We start from the raw sequence: 14,943 nt of genomic DNA, 5'->3' as shown, positions 1-14,943 counted from the left end.
GACCGAGTTGTAGAAATCAGTCTCACCGATTTGGCTTAGGCCATAGTACTTGCAATTTTCGGTCTGACCGAAAACTGCAAATCGGTGTGACCGAGTTCGATTCTTTATGAAACCCTAGCAGTCTTAGTGCCACCGAACTGTGACTCGATCTGAATGAGTTCACCAGTTTAGGTTCCAAAAGCTGCTTCAGTATCACCGAGTTTACAAATCGGTAGCTCTGAAATGCTTTTTGTGGAGAACTAAAACTAAGTTCTTAAGTCATCTGTTTTGCAAAACCTCTGCACTTTGTGATGCTCATCCACTCTATCTCATCTACATCTATTCACAGGGTCTGTTGTTAGTGAGTTTGCAGAGATGTCTGATCAGAGTGACAGTCAGAACAAGTCTGAGGAACATGTGCAGCTGAGTGAGGGTTCAGATCCCTCGAGCACTTATGATGATGGCAGCAGGAGCACCCCTAGCAACTTGCCAAAGGCAGCCACCAGATCTAGGAAGAAGAAAACCTTAGAATCTGAGGATGAGGATTATGTTGCCACTGAGGAGGAAGTAAGCTCCAAGAAAAAAGTGTTGAAAAGGGAGTATGGCACAGCTACTACAGTTAAGCCGGGAATGAATAAGAAGGCTACAGCAAAGAGAATTCCTATGTCTAAGGCCAGAGCCTCTACTCAAGAAACTATGGAGTTCACTCTTGAACCCAAAGAAGCTGGAGAGGGAAAGAAGAGAAAGGAAAGAGTCAAGAAGACCATTGCTAGAGTCATTGGCAAGCCCTCCATGATGAAAGATCCCTCTGAAGAAGAAGAAGAAGAGGATGCTCCAGCACCCAAAGCTCATAAGCTTATGGGAGATGTAATTAAGTCAGGGGCTGCAACATCAAAGCTCAAGTCTGCTCCCAAAGCTCAAGCTCAGAAGCCTCCCGAAGACCAAGCCTGAGTGTTTTGCGTATTTGCCTTTGGTTGAACTTTTTATTGTGTGAGATACTTTATGTCCTTGTGTGAGATACTTGTGTGATCATGTGATTGATCATTTGCTACCTTAATGCTTGTTTAGATGATACTATCTTTTATATCCCTATATGATCATTCACTTGCTTGGTGATGAGTGCATGCTTTCAATTTCTATCATTTTGAGCGCTCCACCAAGATGTAATTGACATGGAAGAGTAACCCATGATCCTAATAGATTGTGCATTTGCATTCAAAAACAAATTTTAAATAATGCACAAATTTAGGGGGAGCTCTTGCTTATCACATACTTCTCAAAGCAACGATGTTTTTCAATCATATTATCTTCTGTCAAAGCTTTGATCTATATGTTGTCATCAATTACCAAAAAGGGGGAGATTGAAAGTGCAACTATCCGTGGGTGGTTTTGGTAATTCCTAACAACATATAGCCCATTGAGCTAATGCTATTTCAACATAAATATTTTAGGAAAGGTCAATGTTTGGCATGGCATGGATCAGAAAGTGGACCCCTCAAAATACTAATAACACATGTTGGCTGAAGCTCAAGACTCTACATTTTACTTTTAATGATCCAAGATCATATTGAGTCCATAGGAAAAGCCAATACTATTAAAAGGGGATGAGGTGTTTCTTAATGAGTTACTTGCTCAAAATGCTTAGTGATATGCTCCAAAACCATCAACTACTTGCTCATATCCACATATGTCCCAAACCAAAAGTCAAACTCGGACCCACCGGAATTTCCTACCCGGCGCCACCGAGTTCACTTGACATAGCCACTGACACAAACCCTAGTCATTTCGGTCTCACCGATAGGGATCTCGGTCTCACCGAGATGGGATTGCAAACTCTCTGTTTCCCTTCGTAACATTTGGGTCCAACCGAGATGAGCGATCGGTCCCACCAAGATTGCAATGCAAACTCTCTGTTTCCCCTTCGTAACGTTTTGGTCTAACGAAGATGAGCAAATTGGTCCCACCAAGTTTGCCTGACCAACTCTCTTTTTGCCTATTACCAAAATCGGTCCCCAAGGTGCTTTCCACTCAAACCTTCTTTCCACCAAATCCAATCCTATGAAAGAGAGCTGAGTGTTGGGGAGACTATCATTTGAAGCACAAGAGCAAGGAGTTCATCATGAACACACCATCTATTACCTTTTGGAGAGTGGTGTCTCCTAGATTGGTTAGGTGTCCCTTGGGAGCCTCCGTCAAGATTGTGGAGTTGAACCAATGAGTTTGTACGGGCAAGGAGATCGCCTACTTCGTGAAGATCTACCCTAGTGAGGCAAGTCCTTCGTGGGCGATGGCCATGGTGGGATAGACAAGGTTGCTTCTTCGTGGACCCTTCGTGGGTGGAGCCCTCCGTGGACTCGCGCAACAGTTACCCTTTGTGGGTTGAAGTCTCCATCAACGTGGATGTGCGATAGCACCACCTATCGGAACCACGCCAAAAATCTCCGTGTCTACATTGTGTTTGCTCCTTCAAACTCCTACCTTTACCTTCATATGCAATTATTTTACATTCCGCTGCTATACTCTTAGAATTTCATGTGTAGGTTGATTACTTGACTTGTGCTAAGTTGTTAAAATCTGCCAAGACTTAAAATTGGGAAAAGGCTAGATTTTTATTTGGTCAAGTAGTCTAATCAACCCCCCTAGACATACTTTCGATCCTACACACATGCCACAGCACCACAATCACTAGGAGTCCTTCATTTTGCATAGACACGGATAAATGGTGGTTGCTTCAAAGAGGCAAAGGAAAGGTGGTGCAAAAGGAACAGACGTGTACGTGATGCTTCCACCCAAACCTTTCCAAAGCGAACCCCCTCTTAATAGTATGGCTTTCCTACGACTCAAATCCACCGAAAAGAAACATAGGGAAAACTCTGTCTTTACTAGATTCCGAGGGGCAACGAATCGTCTTGTGCCTAAATCATGAGATATCTGAAATGCTCAATGCACACGATTAGTCCGCAAATGCATTGTCATCAATCACCAAAGCCACTTAGGGATAAATATGCCCTTACAACAACCCCGGTGACAAGCCAAGCAATTGTTTCCTACTTTTAATGTTCTTAAGCTTTTTCAACTTTCACGCAATACATGAGAGTGAGCCATGGATATAGCACTATATGTGGAATAGAATATGGTGTTTGTGGAGAAGACAAAAAAGGAGAAAGTCTCACATCAACTAGGAAAATTAATGGTCTATGGAGATGTCCATAAATTGATATCGATGCAAGTGAGTAGGGATTGACATGCAACAGATGCACTAGAGCTATAAGTGTATGAAAAAAAGAAACAAAGTGGGTGTGCATCCAACTTGCTTGCTCATGAAGACCTAGGGCAATTTGAGGAAGCCCATCATTGGAATGTACAAGACAAGTTCTATAATGAAAACTTCCCACTAGTATATGAAAGTGATAAAATAGGAGACTCTCTTTCATGAAGAACATGGTGCTACTTTGAAGCACAAGTGTGGTAAAGGATAGTAACATTGCCCCTTCTCTCTTTTTCTCTCATTTTTCTCATTTTTGTTTGGGCTCTTTGGCCTCTCTTTTTTATTTTGGGCTCTTTGGCCTCTTTTTATTTTTTTTAAGTCTGGAGTCTCATCCCAACTTGTGAGGGAATCATAGCTTGCATCATCCTTTCCTCACATGGGATAATGCTCTAATAATGATGATCATCACACTTTTATTTACTTACAACTCGATACTTAGAACAAAATATGACTCTATATGAATGCCTCGGGCGGTGTACCGGGATGTGCAATGATCTAGCGTAGCAAATGACATCAAAAACGGACAAGCCACGAAAACATCAAGCTAGCTGTCTTACGATCATGCAAGGCAATATGACAATGATGGTGCGTGTCATAATAAACGAAACGGTGGAAGTTGCATGGAAATATATCTCAGAATGGCTATGAAAATGCCATAATAGGTAGGCATGGTGACTGTTTTGAGGAAGGTTAAATGGTGGGTTTAATGCACCGGCGAAAGTTGCGCGCTACTAGAGAGGCTAGCAATGGTAGAAGGGTGAGAGTGTGTATAATCCATGGACTCAAAATTATTCATAAAGAACTCACATACTTATTACAAAAAATTATTAGTTACTGAAACAAATTACTACATGCATGCTCCTAGGGTGGTAGATTGGTAGGAAAATACCATCGCTCATCCCTGACCGCCACTCATAAGGAAGACAGTCAATAAATAAATCATGCTCCGACTTCATCACATAACGGTTCACCATATGTTCATGCTACGGGAATCACAAACTTTAACACAAGTATTTCTACCAATCCACAATTACTCACTAGCATGACTCTAATATCACCATCTTTATATCTCAAAACAATCATAAGGAATCAAACTTCTCATAGTATTCAATGCTCTTTATATGAAAGTTTTTATTATATCCCTCTTGGATGCCCATCATATTAGGACTATATTCACAACCTAAGAAAATTGCCATACTGTTTAAAGACTCTCGAAATAATATAAGTGAAGCCTGAGAGTTCAAAATTTTCTATAAAATAAAGCCACCACTGTGCTCTAAAAAGATATAAGTGAAGCACTAGAGCAAATTGCCTAGCTCAAAAGATATAAGTTAAGCACATAGAGTACTCTAATAAATTCATGATTCATGCGTGTCCCTCTCAAAAGGTATGTACAGCAAGGATGATTGTAGAAAACTAAATATCAAAGACTCATATCATACAAGACGCTCCAAGAAAAACACATATCATGTGGTGAATAAAAATATAGCCTCAAGTAAATTTACCGGTAGACGAAGACAAAAGAGGGGATGCCATCTGGAGCATCCCCAAGCTTAGATGCTTGGTTGTCCTTGAATATTACCTTGGGGTGCCTTGGGCATCCCCAAGATTAGTCTCTTTCCACCCCTTATTCCATAGTCCATAAATCTTTACACAAAACTTGAAAACTTCACAACACAAAACTCAACAGAAAACCCATGAGATCCATTATTATAATAAAATAAATCACCACTTTAGGTACTGTTGTGAACTCATTATAAATTTATATTGGTGTTATGTCTACTGTATTCCAACTTATACATGGTTCATACCCTCCGATACTACCCATAGTTTCATCAAAATAAGCAAACAACACAATGAAAATAGAATCTGTCAAAAACAGAACAGTCTGTAGTAATCTAAGAACTTCGTATACTTCTGTAACTCCAAAAATTCTGAAAAATTAGGAAAATCTAGGAAATTTGCATATAGATATTGTGTAAAAAAATTATATTAAAATAATGCTTTTGTTAAGTTCTAAAATTCTGGCAATGAGTGCAAAAGTTTCTGTTTTTTAGCAAGATCAAATCAACTATCACCATAGATCATCTGAGAGGTCTTACTTGGCACTTTATTGAAACAAAAGCTATAAAACATGATTACTACAGTAGCATAATCATGTGAACACACAAAAACAGTAGGTATAAATATTGGGTTGTCTCCCAACAAGCGCTTTTCTTTAATGCCCCTAGCTAGGCATGATGATTTCAATGATGCTCACATAATAGATAAGAATTGAAACACAAATAGAGCATCATGAAGGCATATTAATAGCACATTTAAGCCTAACCCACTTCCAATCCATAGGGATTTTGTGAACAAACAATTTATGGGAGCAAGAATCAACTAGCATAGGAAGGTAAAGCAAGCAAAACTTCAAGATTTGCAACACATAGAGAGGAAACTTGATATTATTGCAATATATAGAAGCATATATCCCTCTCTCGTGATAATTTTCAGTAGCATCATGAAGGAATTCAACAATATAACTATCACATAAAGCATTCTTTTCATGATTCATAAGCATATAATTTTTATTACTCTCCACATAAGCAAATTTATTCTCATGAATAGTAGTGGGAGCAAACTCGACAAAATAACTATCATGTGAGGCATAATCTAATTGAAAATTAAAATCACGATGACAAGTTTCATGGTTATCATTATTCTTTACAGCATACATGTCATCACAATAATCATCATAGATAGCAACTTTGCTCTCATAATCAATTGGAACCTCTTCCAAAATAGTGGATTCATCACTAAATAAAGTCATGACATCTCCAAATCCACTTTCATAATTATAACAATAAGATTCGACACCCTCCAAAATAGTGGGATCATTATACCTAGAGTTGACACTCTCCCAAACCCACTTTCATCAACATGATCATCATAAATAGGAGGCATGCTATCATCATAATAAATTTGCTCATCAAAACTTGGGGGACAAAAAATATCATCTTTATCAAACATAGCATCCCCAAGCTTATGGCTTTGCATATCATTAGCATCATGGATATTCAAAGAATTCATACAAAGAATTCATACTAACAACATTGTAATCATGCTCATCATTCAAAGATTTAGTGCCAAACATTTTATTAACTTCTTCTTCTAACACTTGAGCACGGTTTTCCTTTCCATCATTTCCACGAAAGACGTTAAAAAGATGAAACATATGAGGCAACCTCAATTCCATTTTTTGTGGTTTTATTTTATAGACTAAACTAGTGATAAAACAAGAAACTAAAATATTCAGTTGCAAGATCTAAAGATATACCTTCAAGCACTTACCTCCCCGGCAACGGCGCCAGAAAAGAGCTTGATGTCTACTACGCAACCTTCTTCTTGTAGACTCGTGTTGGGCCTCCAAGCGCAGAGTTTAGTAGGACAGTAGAAAATTCCCCTCAAGTGGATGACCTAAGGTTTATCAATCCGTGGGAGGCGTAGGATGAAGATGGTCTTTCTCAAACATCCCTGCAATCAAATAAAAAAGAGTCTCTTGTGTCCCCAACACACCCAATACAATGGTAAATTGTATAGGTGCACTAGTTTCGCGAAGAGATGGAGATACAAGTGTAATATGAAAAGTAGATATAGGTTTTTGTAATCAGAAAATATAAAAACAACAAGGTACCAAGTAATAAAAGTGAGCAAAAACGGTCTTGCAATGCTTGAAAACAAGGCCTATGGTTCATACTTTCACTAGTGCAAATTCTCTCAACAATGATAACATAATTAAATCATAGGGTAATCCCTCAACGTGCAACAAAGAATCACTCCAAAGTTTCTATCAGAGAATGTAGGACAAAAACATGCATCAACCCCCATGCATAGATTACCCAATGTCACCTCGGGAATCCACGAGTTGAGTGCCAAAACATACATCAAGTGAATCAATAGAACATCTCATTGTCACCACAGATATCCCATCGCAAGACATACATCAAGTGTTCTCAAATCCATACTCAATCCAACATAACAAAACCTCAAAGAGCAAGACTCAATTCATCACAAGAAGGTAGAGGGGGAGAAACAACATATGATCCAACTATAATAACAAAGCTTGCGGTACATCAAGGCGTGCCAAATCTAGAACACAGGAGAGAGAAAGAGAGAGAGATCAAATACATAGCTACTGGTACATACCCTCGGCCCCGAGGGTGAACTACTCCCTCATCATCATGGTGGCAGCCGGGATGATGAATATGGTCTCCGGTGATGGTTTCCCCCTCCGGCACGGTGCCGGAACGGGCTCCCGATTGGTTTTTCATGGCTACAGAGGCTTGCGGCGGCGGAACTTCCGATCTAGGGTTTTTTCTGAGGTTTCTATATTTATAAGGATTTTTGGCATCGGAAACAAGTCAAGGAGGTGCCTAAGGAGCCCACAAGCCCTCAAGGCACGCCCTGGGGGTAGGGCGCGCCCCCTGGCTTGTGAACTCCTCGGGACTCTTCTGGTCCAGCTCTGGTGCTTCGGGGGTCTCTTTTGATCCATAAAAATCATCGAAAATTTTCTGCCCATTTCAAGAACTTTTATTTCTGCACAAAAAATGACACCATGGTAGTTCTGCTGTAAACATCATTAGTCCGGGTTAGTTCTAATCAAATCATACCAAAACCATATAGAATTGTTGTAACATGGCATGAATACTTGATAAATTATAGATACGTTGGAGACGTATCATTCATCTAGAGGCAACCCAACCGGCTAGCTACGCCTTGCACGGGGGTTCGATCGGCTTTAGTAAGCAGCAGTGATCGATCGGGTTCAGTTAGCAGCGAAGGAGTCGGTCGGGTTTAGTTAGCAGCAAAGGGATCGAATGATCGACTTCAATACGTAGCAGTGCGATCACTCGGGTTCAGTAAGCGAACCCCTCTCGTTCGGGTTCAGTTATAGTGACACGGCGCGCACCACGCGCGGGTACGAGAGAGAAATGCACAAACCACACTGCATCACTTGGCCCCGACCACCCACCATAATCGGGAACTCCGTGAAAATTTCCTCGCCCTCACTTCTACCATGATTTTTTATGTCATGGACGGCCCAAAGAATGTGATGCAGGTGCGTCCCCGGCCCGCCCAGGATGAAAAGCCCATTTTCTGTCATGTTTTTTGTCATCGAAGTAGGAGCCCACATCTATGATGATACGTGTTTTTGTCACAACTAGTAAAGTGGCCCGCCCGATGTGCAGGCTAGGAATTTATAAAGTTATATCAGGAGAACACATTATTTGATTGATCTAAAGGAAAATGGAACCAAATGTGAGAACATTCACAACTATGAGCATTTTGTAAACATAGTTTTGTAGTTTTGTGTTAGGTATATTTTTGTTTTCTTATTAATATATATATATGTATGTATGTATAGAAAGAGTAGCATTATTCTAATTCCAGAATTAGAATAACTATTTGAATCACGGCGCGTCCTATATAGCTGCGACGACATCCTCCCGAACTCCCGAATCATCACGGAAAAGAAAAGAAAAACACCCCTGCCCTGACCCGCTTCCACAACTCTCCCGCAACCTCTCCTCCCCCGAGCGCCTCATCCCACCGGCGCCCTCAGATCCCGCCGCCGCACACGCCCTCCCCGGAACCCGCTGCCGCGCGCACCCTCGCTGGAACCCCCGCCGCCGCGAGCCCCCTGCCGTCGTGCGCCCTCCCCGGACACCCCGCCGCAGCCCGCCCTCCCCGGACCCCCGCGCCACCGTGCCACCACCAGGATCCAATCGCCAACGAGAGCCTCTCCGCGACCCCCCGCCCAGTTGTGGTCGTCGCCAGATGCCTCGCTGCCGTCGAACGCCGTCTTCCTTCGGGCAGCCACGCACCGTCCGAGCACCGCCGTGCCTTCTCGCACCAGTGCGTCGCCCCCGGTGACACTTCTCCCCTGACCTTCTCCACCTTTACCTCTGTTTCCATCCTCGAGCTGCTCCTGATCCCCACCTCGCCCGTGCCATGCAGGTCTCCTCCTGCCATGCCCTTGCAGGAAGCTTGTGTCGCCGCAAGAAGTTCAAATGCCATAGCAGCGGCCGGACAGATTTGATACATGGTGCTCCCTCCCACAAAGTGGCTGTTGCTAGACGAGGAATCAAACTCGCCTCCGCTGCTACCAACCCCACCACTGTTGGAGAGGAGAGGAGGAATGCAAGCATGATTGGGCTGGGATACCCGAGCCAAGGTGAGAGGCAAATTGGATTCTATCTCTCTCAGTTATATAGTTATGGTACTCCACATCCCATGTGAAGATGTGGGAGATGAGATGATATAATTGGTGCCCACTGATTGAGTTGAATTAAATAGAGACAAGCTGAGTTGCATCGTGCATAGTATGCTGGTGTCAAATTCACAACCACCCTCCCCTAGCAGCAGATGGCAAGCAAGCTAGTGTAGGTGTTTTATATCTAGGCTGCATGGTTTGTAATGCCCGTGTTTATTAGAAATAATAAGGTTTTGGTATTTGATAATTAACAGAAATTAGCACACGCTAGAGTAATAATTATCAGCATAATTAGATAAAATCAATCATTGGCAATCATTGGTTAGTACTAACTAAGAGTAGTCAACTAAATTCCTTAATGTGGAAGGATATGCATTAGAAGAACATGGTGGTAGAGCCTTCGGGTAGGAGGGCCACGTGTGGGTGTGGTACAAGATATTTTGCACCTCAAGCTTGCACTTATCTGTAGCATTTAATGCTCTATTGAGTCAGCTAGGCATGTGTTATGTAAAAGTACAAGCAGCTGTAAAATCTAGGGACATCGAGGCTGTTGATATTTTTGAGTTACAGTGATCCAGCTCCATCCCCTACACCCTACCATGCCTATAAATAGAGGAGCAAGAGCACGCTGTAGTACTCATCCCAGCATACAAACCAGTTCACTAGCTAGCTTTGCATGGAGTAGAATCACTGATCGGCAAGAGCCCTCGGAGGAAGCAGCGAGTCAGCGAGTCAGGCAAGCATGCGTTCCATCTAGCCTTTCTAGCTGTCCTATTCCTTGTTTTGTCTCACTGTTCATGCCATGCTCTATAGCCAGTAGTACTTTTGAAGCTCTATAATGCGCACTGTTCGTGTGATTTGATCCCTGTACATCTCTTGAAGCTAGCATGCATACCACAGTACTACTTTTTGGTTTATGATCACGGTGGAGAAATCCTTGGTACATGCATGTGAGCACATAGATTAATGGCTCATGCATGGATGGTTGTTTCTGTGGAAAGCCTAGAGATATTTATCTTGGTCTTGCATGTATTTCCTTTTGCTAATCCTTGTCTAGTAAATTTTATAAAAATCTGGTGTCACGACGGCAAATGTATTGTACCGGTCACAGTTCAGGTATGGGACTGTCTGAGTTCTCCGCTAAGAACGACACTCGTTCGGAAGCGTGTCGATGATGGATCCGTAGGAGCGATCGACACTAGTAAGTCGAGTGGTTGGTTCTTGGGGGAATATAGAGCTCTGCTCTACTAGCGCCTGTGTGGTTCTAGTCGAGACTGTCGACGTCGGAGTACCCCTCTTAAGAGCGTAAAAGTGTTAAATTTCACCCCTGTGACTCCCGGGTTGGGAAGCTTGCAGTCATATGTGATGCCAGTTATTTCCTTTCTTTTTTTAAATTAAATCCATTATCTTTCTCTGTCATCAAACTCTTTCTATACAACTAACCCCTTTGTTTTTGTCACTTTTGCCGTGAGAGGTTCCGTTTTTACCCGTGTGCTTGCTGAGTATGAGATCATACTCATTCTTGCTATTGTTGTTGATTTTGCAGAAGTAGCAAATGATGGATGTGCTGATGAGAATGATGAACAGTAGGAGTAGCTCTACGGGTTGGGAATAAATAAAGAAGTTGCATGTATCATGACCTTTGTAATAGCTAGTAATGAATAAAGTTGGCTCTTGTGCATACTGGAATTTTTTTTGTTTACTAGCCTAACATGCCTATAAACTTGAGATTTATAAGCATGTGGCGATTGTCACAGCTAAGACCCACTTGGGGCGTGACATGGTTGGTTGATGATGGATGATGATGTGCTAGTGCTGCTATTGTAGGGTTTATAGAATGAATGATTCTGCATCGCCCATGTCAAAGTCATGCATTCTTCTTTAATCAAGTGTCCTAGTTTGTATATGTGCATATTGACATCACACTGTCACAATGGGCTTATCAGAGGTAAAACATTGTTTTGGACTAAGTACCTTGGTTGCCACACTCAGGATAAAAGTACTACTTACTGTATGTGTGGATTGATTCCAGACGAAACCAATATACAAAACTCTTGCAAATCTCGATCCTCTAAGCTTTGGAAGATACTGTAATTATTGTGAGTTATGTTAATATAATTTTGCTAGTTGTGATGGATAATAGTAACTGGAGTCGGTCAACAGCATCAAACACTCAGACAAATGAAATTGAATGTATTGAATTCAATTCGGGCAGTATCCAGAGTTTCAGACATGAACAGAGGGTTTTGTTTGGTCACTCTGAAGATCAGACCGTATGGATGCAGGGGAGGATGCATAGCATGGCAGCTACCGGAATGGCAGGAGCTGGTTGATCGTCGGGACTTGGAATGGAGGTTGACCATCATGGATCGATGGTGGATCGCGCCGGCCGGTCGGCATGCATGCATGCATTTTCTTCTTTTTCAAATTCAGATTCTGAGGTCGAGGAAGCCGGTCTGGCGGAGCACGGCGTTGCAGACGCGGACTCCTCTGCCTTCTTGGCTTCATGCTCCGTATTCTCACCGGCCGCCTGGCCCGGTAATTTTATTGTATTTTTATTGGCTTCTTGGCTGTGAATTGACCAAAATATGACCTGAGTTGGCATGCCATGATCTAACGCAAGCACGACACTGACCCAATCCGGTCAACAAAAGCAAACTTGGATCAGTGATGCTTGCAAGTTGAGGCTACAACATATCAGTACACTTAAAAGTAAGCCAAAGAGAACATCTAGTAGAACTGATCTTTGTATAGTCTGTAGATGTTGCAGAAAGAATTATGCCCAGCAAGTGAAGCTTTCTTCCCGGTCGTCTTTGGTTTAGACTGGCACAGCTGTTTCACTTTTGTCAGGTCGACAAGGATGCAAATGATGTACTATGAGAGAAGAAAGCCGCATTTGCCACACCCCAGTCTGATGAAGAAGAAGAAACTGATGAAATGGTGTGCCACGAACAGGTTGCCTGAAAAATAGTGTCGATGCTGAATAAAAGCGTCACCCGCAGTACCCTTGGCAGTATGTCTTACTGTATTTTCCAGCCTTGTTGCAGATAGTAGAGTTGGTAAAACGAAGCAATGCCGTCAAGGTTCCACATTGTTTCGACAACAGGCTTTACCTCATCTCTTCCCTTGACTTTTTCCTTCCCTAGCGCCCCAAGTCATTATCCAAAGAAACTGAGGCCCAGTTCTTTTCAGGCAAGATTCTACAGAATCAGGATTTTGGAAAATTCTTCCAGAATCTGCTTCTCCTAGAATCTGTTGTCGAGTTCTTTTCAGAGATTGTAGTTTGAGATTCTAGAAGCTGTTGTGTGTTGAATTGTCTGTACTACCCTTAGACAGAATTTGTTTGATGAAATGTTAACACTTTGTTGTTTCTAACAGTAAAGAAAGTGATTTAAGAATGTCATAAAAAGTGCTAAATATTACAATCGATTTAAAGTTTTTTTCATTGCAGAAAGTCCATAAACTAAAAATATGAATAATCTCAAAATGTTGATCACGTAACTTGCTATCATGGATACGAGGGAGTTGGCACCCTCGCATGCTCATTTGTGACATAATTTGTATCAAAAACCTCTGACATTTTTTCCTTCTCCGCTAGTGGAGCATACCAGAACTTGGCAGCTTTTGGATGTGCCTGTAATCATAAGCCACCGCATTCTAATATCAAACTTAAGCATCTAACATTATAATTCAACATATTTCTGATAAAACTTAAGCATCTAATACCGGAACTTTGCAGCTTCTGGAGCATACCAGGTTCTTTTACTTTCTCCATCTAACATTATAATTCAACATTATCACATTAGCATTGACATCAACAAGCATCAAAAAAATTTAAGCATCAATCCATCCATCCATCTAACAAACTCAAGCATCAATCCATCTACCTATTTTATCTATCAACAATAGCTAGCATCAATTCAAGCATTATTCAAGCATGAAGAAACAGAGAGATGCAAAAAGGAGGGCTCACCATGAGCGTCGGCGTCGAACTTTGAGGGACGGGGCTGAGCGCCGGGGCGGACTGAGGGGCGAGGAGGAGCCGAGGAGGGAAGCTGGCCGGCGGGGGCGGGGGTGGCGTGGCCTGGCCGGCGGCGGCGCGGCAACCCTAGCCGCTGCCGCGAAGCTGGCGGGGCGGGGCGAACTGCCGGGCGGGGAGGGCGGGGCGGACCGGGCAAGGGAGGCTGGCCGGCGAGGGCGGGGGCGGGCTGGCCGGCGGGGGCGGGGGCGGCCTGGCCGGCGGGGGCGGGGCGGCTTGAAGCTCCGCTGCCTCGATGCGGTGCGGCAACTGGGAGACGAGCGAGCGGTCGGGTGCGTCCGCTCGTTTCGGGGTCCTGGGCTGGACTGCGGGGTGGCATTTTGACCGTAAATACGTAATACAATAGGGGTACAACTATACTTCGAAACGTTTTCTTTGGTGGGACTTGCCAGAATCCAGAGATTGTGGGAGAAACCAGGTATTTTGGGATTTTGGGATTGCACTAGGATTCTAGAGAATCCGGTTGAGATTTTGGAAGTTCAATCGAGTTCTTTTCGCTCGGGATTTTCGAGACCAAGATTCTCCATAATCTGCTCAAAAGAACTGGGCCTGAATGAAGTACATGCAAGCTTGCACTGCTGACTACGCATGCGTATGCGACTATGCAAGTGTGCTTCCAATCAGTTCAGTAATTCAGTCTGTTCCTTGGCTCTGACCACATTTGTTTAGTGAAATTCCATCACATAACGAAAAATGAATCCAAGCTGATGCACTACTGTCTCATATGGGAATGAGATGCCATATAGAAAATAGAAAGAAAAATATTTAATTCAATTCAAGAAAAAAAGCTGTTTCGATGATTACTATAAAAAATCATTTTTTTCTTTCAAAAAATAAAACTAAGAAGTTCAGATTAAAAAAACAGAGAAGTTTGAAGTGTATAAAAAACTAATATTTTTTCTTGTTACCAAAGAATAAAATGAAGTTCAAAATTTAAAAAAGGAAATAACTAAAAAAAATACAAATATTTTTTCTGTTAAAAAAATAGAAGTTCAAATTAAAATAACAAATTTATTCGATGTTTATGAAAAAATCTAAGGTTTTACAGTTTAAATAAAACTCAGAAATTCATTATTATTAAAGAATCAACTATGAAGTTCAAATTGAACAAACTGTCAAATTTGATGTTTATTTAAAATAAAAAATAATAAACTTGAAGTTCAAATTAAAATAATAGAGAAGTTCAAAGTATATTAAATAATAACTCAGATTAAAATAACAAGAAATTAAAATTGAAATTGTAGAAAACTCAGATTTTCCTCGTTATTAAAGAATGGAAACAAGAAGTTCAAAAATAAAATAACAAGAAGTTCAAATTTTAAAAATAGAGCGAAAATTTCATAAAAAAGATTAAGAAAAATAAACCAGGAAGTCCATATTAAATTGATGGAGAAGTTC

The 14,943-nt window shown here is 41.8% G+C and overlaps 1 long non-coding RNA gene across 1 annotated transcript; it reads left to right on the top strand.

The window, feature by feature from the left end:
- Positions 1-8,741: 8,741 nt before the first annotated feature.
- Positions 8,742-11,424, top strand: LOC125537569 (uncharacterized). The gene is made up of 3 exons (XR_015604452.1): positions 8,742-9,162; positions 9,251-9,467; positions 11,053-11,424. It is a non-coding gene; the product is annotated as an uncharacterized LOC125537569 (long non-coding RNA).
- Positions 11,425-14,943: the final 3,519 nt, after the last annotated feature.

The sequence above is a fragment of the Triticum urartu genome, chromosome 5A (genome assembly GCF_056163025.1).
Source record: "Triticum urartu cultivar PI428250 chromosome 5A, HENAU_Tu73, whole genome shotgun sequence".
NCBI classification, from domain to species: domain Eukaryota; kingdom Viridiplantae; phylum Streptophyta; class Magnoliopsida; order Poales; family Poaceae; genus Triticum; species Triticum urartu.
This window is presented reverse-complemented; position numbering and strand designations above follow the sequence as displayed.